Here is an 18,587-nt window from a genome sequence, read left to right on the forward strand (position 1 = left end):
ACTGTCAAATTTAAGGGAATATTTTTTAAGACCTACTTTCGTATACAACCGGATGTGACGTACCATGATTTGGTGGTATTACACCTTAATATGATTTAGGCATCTTGGTTACGAACTTCTAGTTACTTGGTGTTTGATATTCCCCTTCACAGTATGATTTTCAGTGAAAATGATTCATATAAGAATACGGAGATGTGGAATGATTGCCTATGAGATAAATATCCAACAAAGCTCATATGTAGCTGAAGTTGTCAATTAAAGACAACTACATATACGACCTTCAACAATAAAACACAATTCCATATGATATAGGTTGCACTTTGTAAATACAGCTGTTTCTCAAACCACGCCTCTTTTGGGGAGATCTTGAATATGCATAGAAAATAAATTTTTGTTAACATTCTGGTTTCCAGTTGTACTCTCTGTGTTCCATCTCATAGAGACATAACTTGGGAATGTTACCAGTAAATATACATGTGCATATTGTTTACATTGAAATCTGTGGTAACCCTTCAATCGAGGTAGGGGTAGTTAAGAAAAGTGTTAGTTCAAACTCTAAAAAGTTCAGGTCATATAAACGTTGAAAATATGCCGCACAGCCCTATATTTTGACCTTTAAAAAAAATTGTAGTGCATATGAAATTTCAATTCTAGGATAAGATTTTTTTCAAAACTTCATAGTAAAATTCGTACAGTTTAAGCCGTAAAAGGAGTTCCTATGGGAAATTGCATTGTCAATATTTACAGAAATGCAACCTATAGTCGGCTATGAAAAATAACTACATATTATTAAACAATATGAAATAATTCAATTGAGAAACTAAATGCATATGTATTACAAAACAATTGGCGAAAACAAATATGCTAGTCACAAAACCCACGACCACTGTTAAATTATAGACCTCAGACTTGAAACAGACACATACAGAATGTGGTGAAATCAAACAGTTGTGTAAAAGTACAACCTAACATACATTTGTAAGAACAAACTATAAAAATCAGTTGAAAAAGGCTTTAACCATTAGATTGATACAAAGCAGAAAATATCTAACGAAAACACAGACCGGACGCGGCAACATTATTTTTATATTCCATAACAAAACATATACTGAATAATTCTCCAAGAGTACCAGCAGTTACTGACAATAAATTCATAGACAATAACAACTAATTAAAATTTCATGTATCTCAACTGATGTTTTATTAATTAAATGAAGGATTTATTTACCACACATTACTTTTACTTAGTTCCTTCAAAGATTCGATTTGAATATTTGGCTGTATATTTAGAAAACCTATTACAAAAGGGATAGCACATTCCAATTTTTCACGTTGATGTGATGTATGTTCAGTCCAAAGACAGGATGCCATATATCAGTTGTTGTCGTTATTGATGTTTATCATATTTTCGATTTCATGTATTGCTTGTACAAAAATTTGGCCGTTACTTTTCACATTTCACATTTGAATTGTTTTGCATTGTTTGTGATATCAGGGCATTCCATAGTTTTATATTTTTACATATTAATTTGGACATTGTTTGTCTCGTTTTGCCAGCGAGAATTATTACTCAATAGTTTGTAAACATGTTTTTTTTTTGCTATTTTAGGAAATTATTGAAGATTGGAATAAGGTAAGATTTTTTTCCTCTAAAGTCAAATAATCAAGTGATGGTATGTTTACGTTATCGAAAATATAAGATTTTTTTAATACATTATGACTTGAATGGAGAGTTATCTCATTAGCACTCATACCACATATTCTTATGTATACGTAATTATGTTTAGGAATGTCAGCTACCAGAAAGCGGATACTCCAGTATCGCTCGTTAATAATATCGAAAACGAAAAAATACTGGCCTAATTGGTTTCTACATGTATGACCAACACGCTCTTCAACCCTGCTGACCGAAACAGTATTTGGAAGGCCATATAATTTACCCTAAATTTAAGATAGACTCTTGAATTTTAAGAGTCAATATAGGATGAACGGATCATATAAACCGGATGGAAAATATGATTCAAGCCAAAACGAAATAATATAAACAAGTCTTAATTGAAAACTACGTTCAAACCTATGATTGCGTTGGATAAAAACCGCAATTTTTATACGTGTGCATGTAAAACAAATTTCGTCGTAGAAGGGTCTAAATACAGCACAAACAACCTTTTCAAAATACCAAAAAAGTGAAAAAGTATATTTAAACAAAACGCATTTGACTAACAGGTCGAACAACTGATGTTCTTTAACCCTGCTGACTGCCATTGGCGATTGCCAAATAAAATTGATCACAAGATGTAACAAAATGGATCTTAATATAACTTTAATACTAAAAAAAACCAATAAAATTGTGGCCAAGATGTTATGCCACAAACATAAGGTGTCGATATTATTTTAGTACACCAGATCCGGATTTCGACAATAAACGTCTCTTCAGTGATGTTAGGGATCGAAACGGTATTTGGAAGGCCATATAATTTACCCTCAATTTAAGATGGACTCTTGAATTTTAAGAGTCAATATAAGATGAACGAATCATATAAACCGGAGGGAAAAAATGATACTAGCCCAAACGAAAATGTATCAACAAGTTTAAATTGAAAACTACGCTCAAACCTATGATTGCGTTGGATAAAAACCGCAATTTCTAAACGTGTGCATGTAAAACAAATTTCGTCGTAGAAGGGTCTAAATACAGCACAAACAATATATATATATATCACGGCCACCGAAAGCTTTATTATTGTGAAGCCCAGGTGGTCGTGTGGTCTAGCGGCACGGCTACAGTGCAGGCGATTAGGTTTCACGATATCTTAGTAGCATGGGTTCGAATCCCGGCGAGGGAAGAACAAAAAACAATTGCGAAAGCAAATTTACAGATCTAACATTGTTGGGTTGATGTTTAGACGAGTTGTATATACTTCATGTACACGGCCACGTATCACCATCACAGCTGATGATCCGATGGATAAATCTGTTTTAGAGTTGTCACTGGCTCAGACGTACTTAAAAATATAATTATTTTCTGTGATGGTATCTTACATTATTTTGTAGGATCCTTTACTATAGATAATTGAACTGATCTGTAACAATAACATCTCCTAGTTTAAAACTAACGAGGAAAGGTAACACACGGCCACCGAAAGCTTTATTATTATGAAGCCCAGGTGGTCGTGTGGTCTGGCGGGATGGCTACAGTGCAGGCGATTTGGTGTCATGATATCTCAGTAGCATGGGCTCGATTCCCGGCGAGGGAAGAACAAAACAAAATTTCGAAGGCAAATTTACAGATCTTACATTGTTGGGTTGACGTTTAGACGAGTTGTATTTATATATATATATAAGTACATCTGAGCCAGTGACAACTCTACAACAAATTTATCCATCGGATCACCAACAGTGATGGTGATACATGGCTGTGTACATTATGTATATACAACTCGTCTAAACACCAACCTAACAATGTTAGATATGTAAATTTGCTTTCGCAAATTTTTTGTTCTTCCCTCGCCCGGATTCGAACCCATGAAACGTCAGAAGAATACATCCTTAAATGACATTTTACGCGACTTAGACTGTAATGTAAAACAATATGCTGACGATACTTCCCTTTTCATAGCAGTTTAAGATGAAAATGCTGCAGTGAACAAGCTAAATTCTGATATTGAGACTATCAACAATTGGTCAGTTCAAGCATTGGCTAGTAAACTTTAATGCACAAAAAAAAGACTGAAGCTATGACAATTTCCAAGAAAACAGTAAATACCCATCATCCCCTTCTTTATATGAATAAAAGTAGACATTATAAACACCTAGGTTTAATGTTTCGTGAGAATGGTTCGTGGTATTCTCATGTCAATAAAATAATCGGAAAGATAAAACCCAGATTAAAGGACGATGTATAATAAGGGTAATTTGTATCCCTCTCTGGACCAGTTCTTATTCATACCATCAATAGCCCTTGGTCATATCCTTCAAAAAAGTATTAAGAAAAAAATTCCCCGTGACTTATTGCCTAGCAACCGATTTTTAAAATCTAAAATCAAACTTGCAATTTGTGTTTTTCGTAAAAAAATGTCATTTTTGTGATTTTGTATGGTCTGTTATGTACATTTTTATAATATTGATAATCTGTATAAGGTTTTCTGTTTCATTCAACAAAAAAGAATGTATTATGCATAGCAACTACATAACACAGAATATTTTGCTTAGCAACCATACTATTGCAGGCATGTTCTGAAAGTATTTGCACAAGCAAGTTACATTAAGTGTATTACAACACCATAGTATTAATACAAGCAAGCTAGTTTGTTCCATGCATCACTTTTAGACTGATATTTTGCTAAGAAACTACATATCAAAGTAGATTTAGCATAGCAACCATACTATTATAGGCATTTAAAATATGTTTTTGCACATACAATCCTTATACATGACTACACCATCTACTGTGTATAGGTCGTCTCGAAATTGGAAGAATTCGCGAAGTTCGGTGGGCATTTCATGACGGAATTCAAGCATTCCATTCTCGATTATTTCTACCAAATTAACCATATCATCGTCACTGTTGGTAGCAACACGTACCATGTTCCATGTGATTGATTGTAAGGTGTTTATTGGCGAGGCTGCGGCAAGTAGAAGTTCTTCATCTGAACGTACATCACAACAATCGTCTTTCATGATTGAGGACAAGAAATTGAATTTATAGTCTGAAATGCTATGCCATCAATTAACTTGAGTTCCTCTGACTTATTTTCTGTTGGGTGCCGCGAAATAGCATCGGCAGCACGATGTTTTGCTCCTGGAACATGGATCATTTTGAACTTGTAACGCAATGCTTTTTCCTTCAGGTTTCGTAGTCTGGTGTTTGAAATCTGATCAAGTGTCTTGTCACCATACATTTTGAGTAGTGGTTTGTGATCTAATGCAATAATAGGTTCTTCAAAACCAAGAACGAAATACCTGGCTTTATCCGGTGCGTCACCAACAGCTAAAGCATCGCCCTATACCAAAGCATACCGTGATTCAGCACCATGAGTGAAGCGACTGTCTACCAGTGTAATTTTCCAACCCTCGTTACAACAGATTGGTACAAGCTTTTGGCAATCGCAATGCTTCTGGAATAACCAGAATCCAAGTCCGGATTTTGACCAGTCAGTTGCTATGCAAGTCGGTTTGGATTTGTCAAATATGCGTACTCTCTCCTCGATTTTGCTAACAATTACTGTCTTTGTTTCTTAATAGACAGTTTCCAGCTGATTATCCCAACGAAATGGTGTTCCAGGTTTGATCAAATGACGAAATGGTTGTAAAGCGATTAACCTTACTAAATGCATACGAAAATGATTGACAAGGCCAAACCACGATCGAACGTCTATTATGTTCTTTGGTGTATGGAAATCCAATATTGATTGCAGGTATATAATTTGCAAGGGCGCACACTATCGTTTGATGTTTCGAATCCAGCAAACTCAACTGTATCTTGTGCGAAGTGTAATTCTTCTGGGTTTGAAGTTATTCCATGTTTTCCACAAAGCTTTAACCCATGACAAGCTTGAACGAAACTTTCCTCAATATCATTAGACCACAGAAGAGTATCATCGACATATTTAGTCTTGTGTGGCACATCGGCCACGATCTCGTCGAACCTTCTTGTGTAACCATCACCTGATGCAATGTATCCTTGAGGAGCAGTCTTGTACCTGTATCTTCCCAATGGAGTGATAAAGGTGGAAAGATGTCGGTCTTCTTCTCTGATGGGTACACTATGGTAACCATTTCAAGTGTCAAATACAGTCTTTTTTTGGGGGCCCTTTATAGCTTGTTGTTCGGTGTGAGCCAAGGCTCCGTGTTGAAGGCCGTACTTTAACCTATAATGGTTTACTTTTTAAATTGTTATTTGTATGGAGAGTTGTCTCATTGGCACTCACACCACATCTTCCTATATCTATTTTTCTTGCATTGAGGGACTGATCTTGCCTGATGGAAAGGAGATTGTGTATGATGTGTTTCCCTTATTGCACGGGCGTTGAGAGCCTGAAAATCTACTGTGCGTCTCGATTTTTCATTCTTTTTAGACCATATAATCATACCATGACACCATGTTACAGGTTCGCCGACTGAAACAGGCTCTAGAACACCAAGCCTGACGTCTTGATCCAATTAAATTTCACGTCATCCTACCAGTGTAAGGGAACTGGAATAGGAGTATGACATGCAACTGGCGTTGCTTTAGGGTCAATCATAAGTTTCCTTTCACGGATTTGGCTATACTTTTTGGAACTTTTGGATTATAGCTCTACATCTTTTATATAAGCTTTGGATTTTACATATTTTGGCCACGAGCATCACTGAAGAGACATTATTTGTCGAAATGCGCATCTGGTGCAGAAAAATTAGTACCGTTAATGTTATTTCAAAGGTGGACCTTCCATAAGTGGTAGTGGTTGGTGTTCACAAGTATTAAAAGTGCTTCACTTGTAGTACTCATGTAGAAAGTATTGGAGTTTGGGAACGTTCTCCTCCTGTGGGTTGGAACGGAAGTTTCACTGGTATCGGAGGAGGTGATTGCCTCTTTGGACAGTTGCAGTCAATTTGTGTTGTGAACCTGTTCTCCTCGTTTGGCAGTGCGGAGGTATCAGTGACGCTTCCGGTAATTTCACCAATAGTAGGAAAGTTCTCTGATATTATACCAAGTGTAATGCAAGCTTCTTTGCTGGGAAAGAATTTTTCTGAGCTGTCTCTGTTGTACACAATTTGTCTAGTTTCTAGTTCGTTCTTATCTTGGTCCTTTCCTAGTAGTCCGAGAATGACGGCTCCAAGTTTAACAATGCATTTATTATTAGCGGCATGCATCTGCATATTTACCGGTATAAGGCCACGTTTTGTAATTCCAATTTGCGAAGCACTTTGATTCCAGCAAGACAACTTTGACAACCAGTGTCAGCCATTGCAAGAATGACAGAACTTCTCTGTTGGGACACTAAAGAGTTTTGAAAACCAAGCTGCTTTTAATCATCTTCCATAACTATAAGAACTATGTTGATGAACGGCTGTGGTTGTGACAGTCGTTTAATCCATGTGTTAGACATCTGCGAGTAAAGATGATGATCAAGTTGGATGGTTCATTTCCCTAAAGAAGACACCGTTGCCGCACAAAGAGAATCAAATACAGCACTTTCAGATTCTTCATTTTGTTTCCCTTTTGGCTTACTGGTATTGCTTCGACATACGGATTTAAAATGGTTGTCACGCTCAAAGTTTTTGCAAGTATGTCCCTATGCAGGACATTCTTCTGCCTTTTAGGAGTAGCACTTTTTTCGTGAACTTTTTTTCAACAGTAACCACATAAATCAACCTTGTTATTATATTTTTTTGTGTCTTTGGCTACATTTACGTTTCTTTTTCGACGATATGAACTAGAGGCGGTTTTAGCGCCATGTGAATCAAGAAGGTGTGATGCGGAACGCTTACCGGTTTCCTTGGCCTTAACGAATTTGAAGACTTGTTCCAGTGTCATTTCCTAATTTGTGTTGCCTAAGAGATCTAGCTAAATATCAGGGTCACTTAGTCCACGGGTTAACAATTTGTTCGTTCGGGAATCGTACGTTCAGCGTTCGGGAATCATTCGTATAGAGTTCGTTCATCGTTCGTACATCATTCGTATAGCGTTCGTACAACGTTCGGTCAGCGTTCGTTAATCGTATGGTAAATGTCACCGTTTAGGGTTTTGTATATCGTATGGTTCATGGTATCGTTAAGCGTTAAATTTGTCGTATGGTACATGGTATCGTTTAGCGTTTCGTTTATCGTATGGTATGTGCTATCGTTTAGCGTTTCATCAATCGTATGGTATATCGTTTTGAGCGTCTGATATATGTTAGGGTTTTTTTTCAAACAGTTATTTCAATTATTATTTTGAGTTAAAATGATTTAATATAAAAAAAATACGGGATAAAAAGAAACAATTATTAGTTTGGATTGGATTAAATCTCCAACTAATATCATTATGGAATATATATGAAACGAAAGGGGAAACGTTTCCTCCAATCACAATTTGACATGAATAACATACATGAGATCAAATACCGCGATATAAGTCTCTCTCTCTCTCCTCCACCAAATATTTCCTGGATCCAAATATTTCCTTGACACAATAAATTATATGTAATAATCTATAAGTGAGACTTTATATGAGATACACGTTTAACATCTAAATGATTAAAACAAAAAGAAGACATCCATGGCATTTGTTCCCCTCAATGTCTGCTATAAACCAAAAATTGCCAGGGATATATAAAAATTCGTTGAAGATATTTATGGAACCAACGCAAATCATTTAACTTAAATTACCAATTAATTGTATTTTAAAAATTGTTGATTTGTATATTGTACGAATACTTGAAATATTTGTTACTAGACGTTATGTATGCAATCGATGATCGAATACAAATCTACAGTATTTATAAACATACTGCAATTGTATATATGAAAGAGACTAAATAATATAAATAGTAATTATATTACACATATTTGAAGGATCGAAATAATCAGTTCTACAAATGGTTGTTATTGAAAGACTTGAAATTTTACAAATATCACATGCCTCAATGAAATTTCCTATCGACGCACCAAACTTTTTCCTATCATTGTGCATAGCTCATTTTCCGATTCACTTGAACGATCTTCTTACTTGTTCATTATATTCTAAAATTAAAATCCTTCACAAATTGCCAAAACTTTTATTCTCAGGCTAGACTGCGTAATAGATAAATACTGTTTTGTTTGTGTACACACGGTGTTTTAAAAGTCGATATCCAGTTTCGCTGAAAAAGAATTAATTTGCGCAATAACTTAATTACGCCAATTCTTCTTTTTTTTTGCATCACTTTATTTTTAAAATTGCAGCATTCATTTGCGCCAATAAAACAATGATTTAATTGCACAAATGATTAAGACTTGTTTGCAATTTTTTGTTCTTAGTGCACTGAGGAGGTCCTTTCCGGTATGTATAGCTTCAAGTTGAAATACCGAAAAGGGCCTCTTTAGTGCACTTTGAACAAAATATTGCACCAAGGACCTGATGAAATGATAGAATTGACACAAAAAACATGGCGTATAGAAGGAGACTTTCTAAAAGTACATAATTTCAAATTTTATAATTTTATCTTTAGTAATTATAAAGTTATTTAAATTAACAGTTGAAGTCAGTATTCTAATGTTACATGTATGTGTAGGGTAATCATTTCGAGGTAAATATGGCACAATTAAATTCCATTTATTGGCGCAATTCATATTTTAAGAAAAGAAGAAATGGCCGCGATTCAAACCTTTTCAATATGATGGTAGTTGGCACAAATTACACCTAACCTTTCTGACAAACCAGTATATTCTTCGCCCGGGGATATGCATTTGACATTAATCTTCCTTCAGTAACATTACAATACCCAGTCGTGTCATTTCTGTATATTGCAAATGTAGATAGCACGTGTGATACATGCTGTTGTTTTTTTTCTATGGTCGGGTTGTTGACTCTTTGACACATTCCCAATTTCCATTTTCAATTTAATGGATATATGTTACAGTAAATACATTGTAGATGAAATAAGATATAACATGTAATTACTAAACACTTTAGTAAATACCTGTAATTACTGATCAATTATCTACTGATTGTTTCAGTGATCACATGTAATCACTGATTTATTTTGACATTTGTACATCTATTTTCTAACTTTATATTTTTGTTATAATATTTTGGATATAATTCAAGAAAGCTTATACAAAAAAAGAAAACAACGTGTGATAAATTTCATGTGTCCGAAGCGCATTTCTGAATTAAACTTCATTTAGAACGCTCAAAGCCTAATATTTGAAAGCCAATGATGTATAAGGACTCTAAACGTTGAAGAGTTACAAACAAAATGGAACAAATGAATAGAATAGCAAAACCATCTAAGGCCAACTTTGCCTGAGGGAGTTTAAAGTAAAGGAGTAAGGATTGTAGGGCTGACTTGAGGAGTAAGAAATTTCATGCTCTTTTTTACAATTTTAGCATTTAAACTGGAAAATATTGCTGTTTATGATTAATGAAACTATGGGAACTTTGATCACATTAAACTTTTTTTTCAAGAGAGACAAAGTGCAGAAAGGGATCATCAGTTGTGTTTCTCAGTTTAGTCAACCAGCACAGTTTGTTTATTTCAAGGGGCGAACATTCTACTATACTTTTTTTCATTGTATATGAACGATTTTGTAATGGTACTTTACCGTATGAAGTACAGGAATTGTTGTAAATTTCATATGCCAAGGACATTATTGTTTTGATTCTGTAAAAGGAGTGTTGTCTCTTTGACAAATTCCCCATTTTATTAGACTCATTGGTATTGTACGCTCGCAAATAGAGTAAATGTGAGGGCAGAAGAAAAATGTTATTGACATTGCTGATGAATTTTTATACTGTTGATTTATAATAGTACTTTTTTGAAACTGAGAAACAATTAGCTGGGCAAGGTAGAAAAGCGGTATATGCCTCGATTCAAAATCATCATCCTTATAATTGAATATTTTCAGATACTTGGATTTGCTTGCTACATATATAAGTAGTATGTTATGCTATGATAATAAGATATGAGGCTTTTTTACAGATCCGAATATTAAAAAAGTTATTATTTTGCAAAAATATTTTAAGCATCAAACAATGTACCACAAATGCAAGGTTCTTAATATCAAAGACTTTGTCATTTCGTTAGGCCGTTTGTCTAAATGCAACATGTCAAGCTAGTCGGGTGGAGAATCAAACACACATCAAACTAAAGACTTAGAAACATGAACCAAACACTATAATGTGGGTGACCGTAAGAGCTGCCGAAGTAATTGCTCTACTTGTCGCACCTACTACCTAGGCTAATTTACTCCACCATCGTCTATAAAAGGAAATGCGTCATAGTACCAAGTCAGGAATTTGACGTTTGTCTTCAATTCATTTGATGTGTTTGAGCTTTTCATTTTACCATTTGATAAAAGGTCTTTCTGTTTCTAATTTTCAATGAAGTTCAGTAGTTTTGTTATTTTACTTTAAGATAACTGAAAATGCCAAAAGAAACAACATTGCAATAAATTTTTAAAGTTTAATCCTACTACATCTAAATTTTTAATACTACATGAAAGTTGTAGTGCAAGGTTTTTGTTTTGTAGATATAGAAGACGTGGTATGAGTGTCAATGAGATAACTCTCCATCTAATCTATGTCACATTTGTAAAAGTAGACAATTATAGGTCAAAGTACGGCAAACAAAACATTTCCTAAAATAATCAAGTTTAAGGGTACATTATGTGTGTGTTTTAATTTTTAAACTGATAATCTTGAATCGCATAGTTTGTGCTGATACGCATTATCTGCTGAAAATATTGCAAGAACAGAATAATAAGTCTTTGTCGAAATTTCTCGAAAAACAGTCCTTGGATGGTGTAAACTTCCCACTAACACCATACACCATTACATCATACACCATACCCCATTACACCATACACCTTGTACCATTACACCATACACCTTGTACCATTACACCATACACGTTACACCTTTACATCATACACCATTCCCCATTCTATCTACACGATCCGAAATTACCCATAATGCAATTAAATTTTAAATATTAAGATTGTTATTATGTTTTTGCTTACAATCCGAAAAAATGAAATAAAAAAAACTTCGTTTGCAACCAATGAAAGGTCGTACACAATCATTCACACCATTCCCGATCACACGTTACACAATCACACCATTCCTCATACACCATTGCACCATTCCCCTTACACCATACACCATAGCACCATACACCTTACACCATTGCACTATATGCCATAAACCATTACACCATACACGTTGTTTTGGGAAGTTTACACCATCCAAGGGCTTTAGTCGTATTTGGCACAACTTTTTGGAATTTTGGATCTTCAATGCTCTTCAACTTTGTTCTTGTTTGGCTTTATAAATATTTTGATATGAGCGTCACTGACGAGTCTTATGTAGACGAAACGCGCGTCTGGCGTACTAAATTATAATCCTGGTACCTTGATAAATATTGGTCAACAGTTAGTAAATAGGTGTAAAAATTCATTTTAAAATCAGTGATTACTGGTAATAACTGGACAGTTTTAGGAATTACATGTATTAACTAAGTGCATTGGGAATTACATGTAATTCCTAATTTCACCTATTTACTGTAACATTTAAACCAGAAATATGCATTCAAGTGAATTTTATCTTTTAGCAGAACTATCCGGTAAATATACATAAACATAAAATTACAATTAAAAAAATTGGTGATGATAAAGTTACATTGCCTAGTCTCGATGCACCAGAGTTATCGTTCTTACAACAAACAATAACGTCTGGTGGCAATTGTTGAGATGTATATTATATTCATGGGCCTCGGATACGATTTTTAGATGTTTTCTTAACACGCGATTGGATGGTTTTTACATGTTGAATAAGAAACTCCTCCCTTACTTCCATAACAACAACGTGGTTGAAGAGCACGTATATCGTGCTGTTTTATTTTATAGAGGAGAGTTTTATCTTTTACTTAGATGCATTTAGGAATGATTTGTTTTAAAAGGGAGATGAACAAAATATTTTCATTGAATGTGTAAAACTCCTTTATTTAAATATAAAAGAATCTTAAACAAGGATTCTATAAGTATTTCCATATAAATCCTTGGTTAATGAATAATACAGATTTTTTTTTGGTAAAAAAGAAGCATTTTGAATCTCGAACCTATTCCCCACCTCATCAAAAGATGAATGATTGAACCATTTATTTTAAGAAGCAAGTTTTAATCTCAGCCTATTGGCACCACTCTCACAATCAGAGCAGACTGCATTGACCCCTCTAAGATAGTCAGTGAAAATGTCTAGATACGCCACTGCCACGTCATGTATATTGTCATACACGCTTTGTGTATTATATCAACAAAATAAGGGGTTTAGTGGGGTCACGGTGGGGGTGGTACACACATCACTGATTTGTCAGTATCAATACAACAGCGAATATTGTGTTTATCTTATTGTGTATATCTTGATAACAACTGATAATGCTTTTACCCCCCCCCCCCCACTTTTCATTTCGGAAAGATGATTGAATTGTTGTAAAGAAAATAGTTCATGCATGCATTTTCTAGAGGATGCAAGCTGTATATGCCAAGCAGCTATATATACCGATTAGTCATTAGTGGTATCAAAAATAATGTTGAACGTTAAACCAAGGAGTTGTATATATATTATCCTTCTGGAAAATACATGCACTATTTTCCTAACAACGAATCAATCATCTTTCCGACTGAATGGAAAGGGCCTTAGTAAATAGTTAAAGCTCGTAGATTTAATCATATTGACTTTACTTTGTTTTCAATTTTGCTATTATCCTGACACGGTAGCAATTGGACATAACTGCTATATACCACAAATTAAATATCATGATGCTTTTTTGGTATGTAATTAAGTAAAAATAATTCGGCTGGGGGGGGGGGGGGGGGGGGTTAGGATGATTGCATTTGAAATTAATAAAAGGAATATTTTTCACAGTTTACATATATTAAGATTTAATAAAACACTTCAGTCGAATTCAATATTGTAAATCTTTCATTCTATCCGGATTTTTTTTCTTTTTAAATGCTTACATTGTCTCGCTGTTTTACACGGCTAATAGTTTCATTCGATGATCTTGGGAAGACAGAGGGTGCTTTATCAGAGGGTCTTATCATCGTACGAAAAAGATGCAATTGAGAGGAAAACAGCGCTGTTCATTTGTTTGCATATGCGTGTAGTGATTTTACCCCAAAAAATAGAGAAAAAGTAAAATATGACAATGATGACCACGAAGGCAGAATAGGGAATTCATAAACAAGGTCAAAATAAATTAGTATGACCGCTGTGGATAGTAAACTTGAAATTGATAGAAAATAGCAAATGCAAATTATTTGTAGTGTATATTTTAATTCATATGACACAGAAAAAACAGGAAAATTTGAAATTTTTACGGATATTGGAAAAGGGCTTAGTTATTGCTCTGTCCACAAATATCTATGAAATGACCTTGGTTAAAGTATTGTAGTCCACCATACGACATCAATGAACAATGAGCAAAATTATTACCGTATAGTCATCTAAACCAGGCCTGACATAACCAAATGAATAAAAATCAAAAAGGAAAGCCCAACGGAAGAATGAATAACAAAATAATTAAGGAGAAAAAGGCATGCAGTTCACCTTAGCAAATGGCATACACAATCGTGCTGTGGAACATTACATTTTTGCACACACACAAGAGCAGGAGTCTGGTCATCTCTTACTTTAGAGCATAAAAATTCTGCAAGTCATATCGTCATCGATAAGTTCAGATTTTGTTAGTGAAAATTGATATTGTAACAAATAAGAAAACCACACCATTGTCATTTATCAGCCATTTTTATAGATGAGGATCAATGCATGGAAGTATGGGACAAGGAGGATGCTTAGAAATGTGAATTAGTATGTGACATTGTAAATGCAGAAGCGAATACAGACCTCTTTTTTTAGAACGATGCATTTGAATCTGGACATTTGGGACCCACTTGTTTAAATGGCTGGATCCGCCCCTCTAATGTGCGTCTATAAAACAGAGCAGTGCTTTTATTCATTTGGCATGAACTTGTTTTTATCCTATATGTGGATGTCTGTAATATTTCTTGTTGCACAGTCATAAAATTAGACTGATAGTAACATCTTTACACTTAAAACGATATGATGTGAGCTTATTGATACTTTTAAAAGTCGTTAGAAACAGATTTTTTAACAAGTTGTTTATTGACTTTGAACTAGCTGTCAGTAACTGCCAGTACTGTAAAAACAGTAAATACAATTAAAGTTCAGTCCTAATCAACTGATTTTCATAGTTCAACTTCAATTATGGTTTGGCGCTGGCCAACATGTTTAAGCCCACCACTATTGAATTCTGAATGTGCCTGTCCCAAGTCGAGAACCTGTACTTCAGTGGCTGTTTTCATTCATTTTTAACATAAATCAGACTGTTAGTTTTCTCTCTGGAATTGTTTTACATTTCTATTTTGTGGCCTTTTATAGCTCCCTATGCAATATTGTTTTTTCTCATTGTTAAAAGCAATATGGTCACATTTAGTTGTTATTAAGTTCCATGTCATTTGCTCTCTAGTGGAAAGTCATCTCATTGGTAACTATAACCGCATCTTCTTAACTAAGTTATTAATATATAAAGCAAATCTGAGGTCAAGTTCTGACTGATAAACCAAGCCTGACAGACTTTTACACGTAACAATCATTCCATAAACCAAAGACATTTAGGGACATTTTGTTTCTAGTATCTTAGAGGAGGATCCACCATTTGAAAAGTTACACTGACTTATGAACCATGAACAAAGACAGATGATGCATGCCAGCCAGACATGTAATCTTTACAATCAATCTAAATAAAAGCATCTTTCGGTTCATTATATTTCATTAGTAAATATTGTCACTTTTATAAAAATTGTAAAACTCAACGCAGTTTTAATCCATTTTATAGTTCATAACTTTTTTGTTTTGCACCATTGAAAATATCTACAGCTTTTTCTTGTTCAAAGAAATAACTGTCATCTTTGTAAAAATGTCATCAATGCATCTAAATTTGATTAAGTCATCATCCACAGCAAATTGAAAAAATCACTATTAGTCCTGAATCTTCTCTCTTCTACTGTTGATAGTAGAATTAGCAAGCAATAGTAGTGTAATGTAATCTTAAGGGCAACAGTTATAACTCCGAAGAACTATAAATATAAGTTTCATGTACACTTCATGAATGGTTCTCTACATCTGATTTCCCTACAAAGATATGACACACGTTCAGACAACTGCTTTATTAATTGGAGACAAACATTATGTATTTAAAGAGTTACTGCATACCTTTACTCTTTTAATTGTTTGGTATTTGAACAAAGTTAAATCATTATATTTTTCTTAAGAATATATATGTCTAAATAAAAAAGTTAAGATTTAAATTATACTAAATGTTTTCATGGAAACTTAAGACAAGACCATATACATATACATTAGTTTTTAAAGCCTTACAATTTCAGCTTTTAAAGTCTTGAGGCATGGAAAGTCTCATGTCCTTTGACAAATGAAATTATTCTCCTTTAGTTGTCTATAGAACCGTGGTAAATTTTCGCAACTCCCATCATGTTAAAAAGAAGTGTTAGGAAATACAATAATGGAATAATCATTAGTCATGTTTGTTAAAAACTATTAAATTTTATGAGTAACAATTTATCATTATAAATGGTAAATGTTAATTAGTATACAATAAACAATGTCTCTAAATCTGTTTTACTGATTTGCAGGGTGACAAAATAATGAACAATAGCCAACAGCCATAATATTGATAGCAATTATGAATAAGTGAAATTATATTCACTCATTACCAAATATGGTTGTGGTTAGAACAACAAATATAGATTACTACGGTAATATATCTTTAATTGATAAGATCATCATAATATCTGGCAATTTTGTATGATTTAAAATACCAAAAAATCACTGACCAGTGAGTTGTGGAATGCATGCTTGCAGACTAGAGTTCTTGAAAATATTTTCCCCTGAAGGTCCTGCTGGTCCTCACTATAATGATGTCTAATTTTTATTGCAAAAAAATAACCAAGTTCATATCAATCCTTTAAAACATTTGATTGTCGATCCTTGGGACCATCACTTTATAGAGAATTATGTGCTTGATCACAAAATGAATAATTAAATCAGCGTGTAAATGAAAGGAAATACATGTACCATGTTGTTATGGAAATTCAATTGGTTATTTCAATTTACGGACGAGTGGTAAAAAATAAACTATTTCATTATTCATTAATCATTTTTTAAACATTGAATAATGAATAGTGAACTATTTCATTATTCATTATTGAATTTTGAATAATGAACTATGAATAATGGACGTACTTCAGCGCGGTGAGTTGTATATACATAATGTACACAGCCATGTGTCACCATCACTGCTGGTGATCCGATGGATAAATCTGTTGTAGAGTTGTCACTAGCTCAGACGTACTTATAAATATAATTCTTTTCTGTGACTGTATCTTACTTTAATTTGTAGGATCCTTTACTATAGATAATTTAGATGATCTGTAAGAATAACATCTCCATGCCTTAGATATCATGTACTCTAGTACGACGCTATATTAAAATTGATGTGGAAAGATAACAACCGGCCGTCGAAAGCTTCATTTTTTGAAGCCCATGTGGTGGTGTGGTCTAGCGCGCCAGTTACTGTGCAGGCGATTTGGTGTCACGATATCTCAGTAGCATGGGTTCGAATCCCGGCGAGGGAAGAACCAAATTTGCGAAAGCAAATTTACAGATCTAACATTGTTTGGTTGATATTTAGACGAGTTGTATATACATTATGTACACAGCCATGTATCACCATCATTGATGGCGATCCGATGGATACATCTGTTGTAGAGTTGTCACTGACTCAGACGTACTTATAAATATATTTATTTTTTGTGACTGTATATTACATTAATTTGTAGGATCCTTTACTATAGATAATTTAGCTGATCTGTGACAATAACATCGTCATGCCTTATATATCATGTACTGTAGTACGCCACTAGATTAAAACTGACGAGGAAAGGTTACACACGGCCAGCGTCCCGGCGACGGAAGAACCAAAAATTTGCGAAAGCAAATTTACAGATCTAACATTGTTGGGTTGATGTTTAGACGAGTTGTATATATATAACTCGTCTAAACATTAACCAAACAAAATAAGATCTGTAAATTTTTGGTTCTTCCCTCGCCGGGATTCGAACCCATGCTACTGAGATATCGTGACACCAAATCGCCTGCACTGTAGTCGTCCCGCTAGACCACACAACCACCTGGCTTCACAAAAATAAAGCTTTCGATGGCCGTGTGTTACCTTTCCTCGTCAGTTTTAATATAGCGTTGTTCTACAGTACATGATATATAAGGCATGGAGATATGTTATTGTTACAGATCAGCTAAATTATATATAGTAAAGGATCCTACAAATTAATGTAATATACAGTCACAAAAAATAATTATATTTATAAGCACGTCTGAGTCAGTGACAACTCTACAATATTTCAAGTGACTGTATAATGAAATGAATCATGATCCTATATGATATATAAAAATTGTTGAGTAAGATTGCTGACAAATAATAAAATGCATTGTGTATGAAAATAATAATATAACATCTACACACGCTTAAAAAAATACGTGTCTCATGTCTATCTCTAGATTCACCTTCCGTGACAAGGTAACACTACGACTATTGAAGTTATATTTTTATATAGCGGATATGGTCGAGTGGTCTAGAGCGCTGGACATGAGGCTAAGCGATTGGTGCTGTAGTTTATCAAAGGTGTGAGTTCGAATCCCGCTGAGGGACGGACAAAAAACTTGTCAGTAGAAAATCTAACTCTAACACTGTTTGGTGTAATTTTCAGACTTATATATATATATATATATATATATACAACTCGTCTAA

Source organism: Mytilus edulis, chromosome 12, assembly GCF_963676685.1.
Source record: "Mytilus edulis chromosome 12, xbMytEdul2.2, whole genome shotgun sequence".
In the NCBI taxonomy this organism is placed as follows: domain Eukaryota; kingdom Metazoa; phylum Mollusca; class Bivalvia; order Mytilida; family Mytilidae; genus Mytilus; species Mytilus edulis.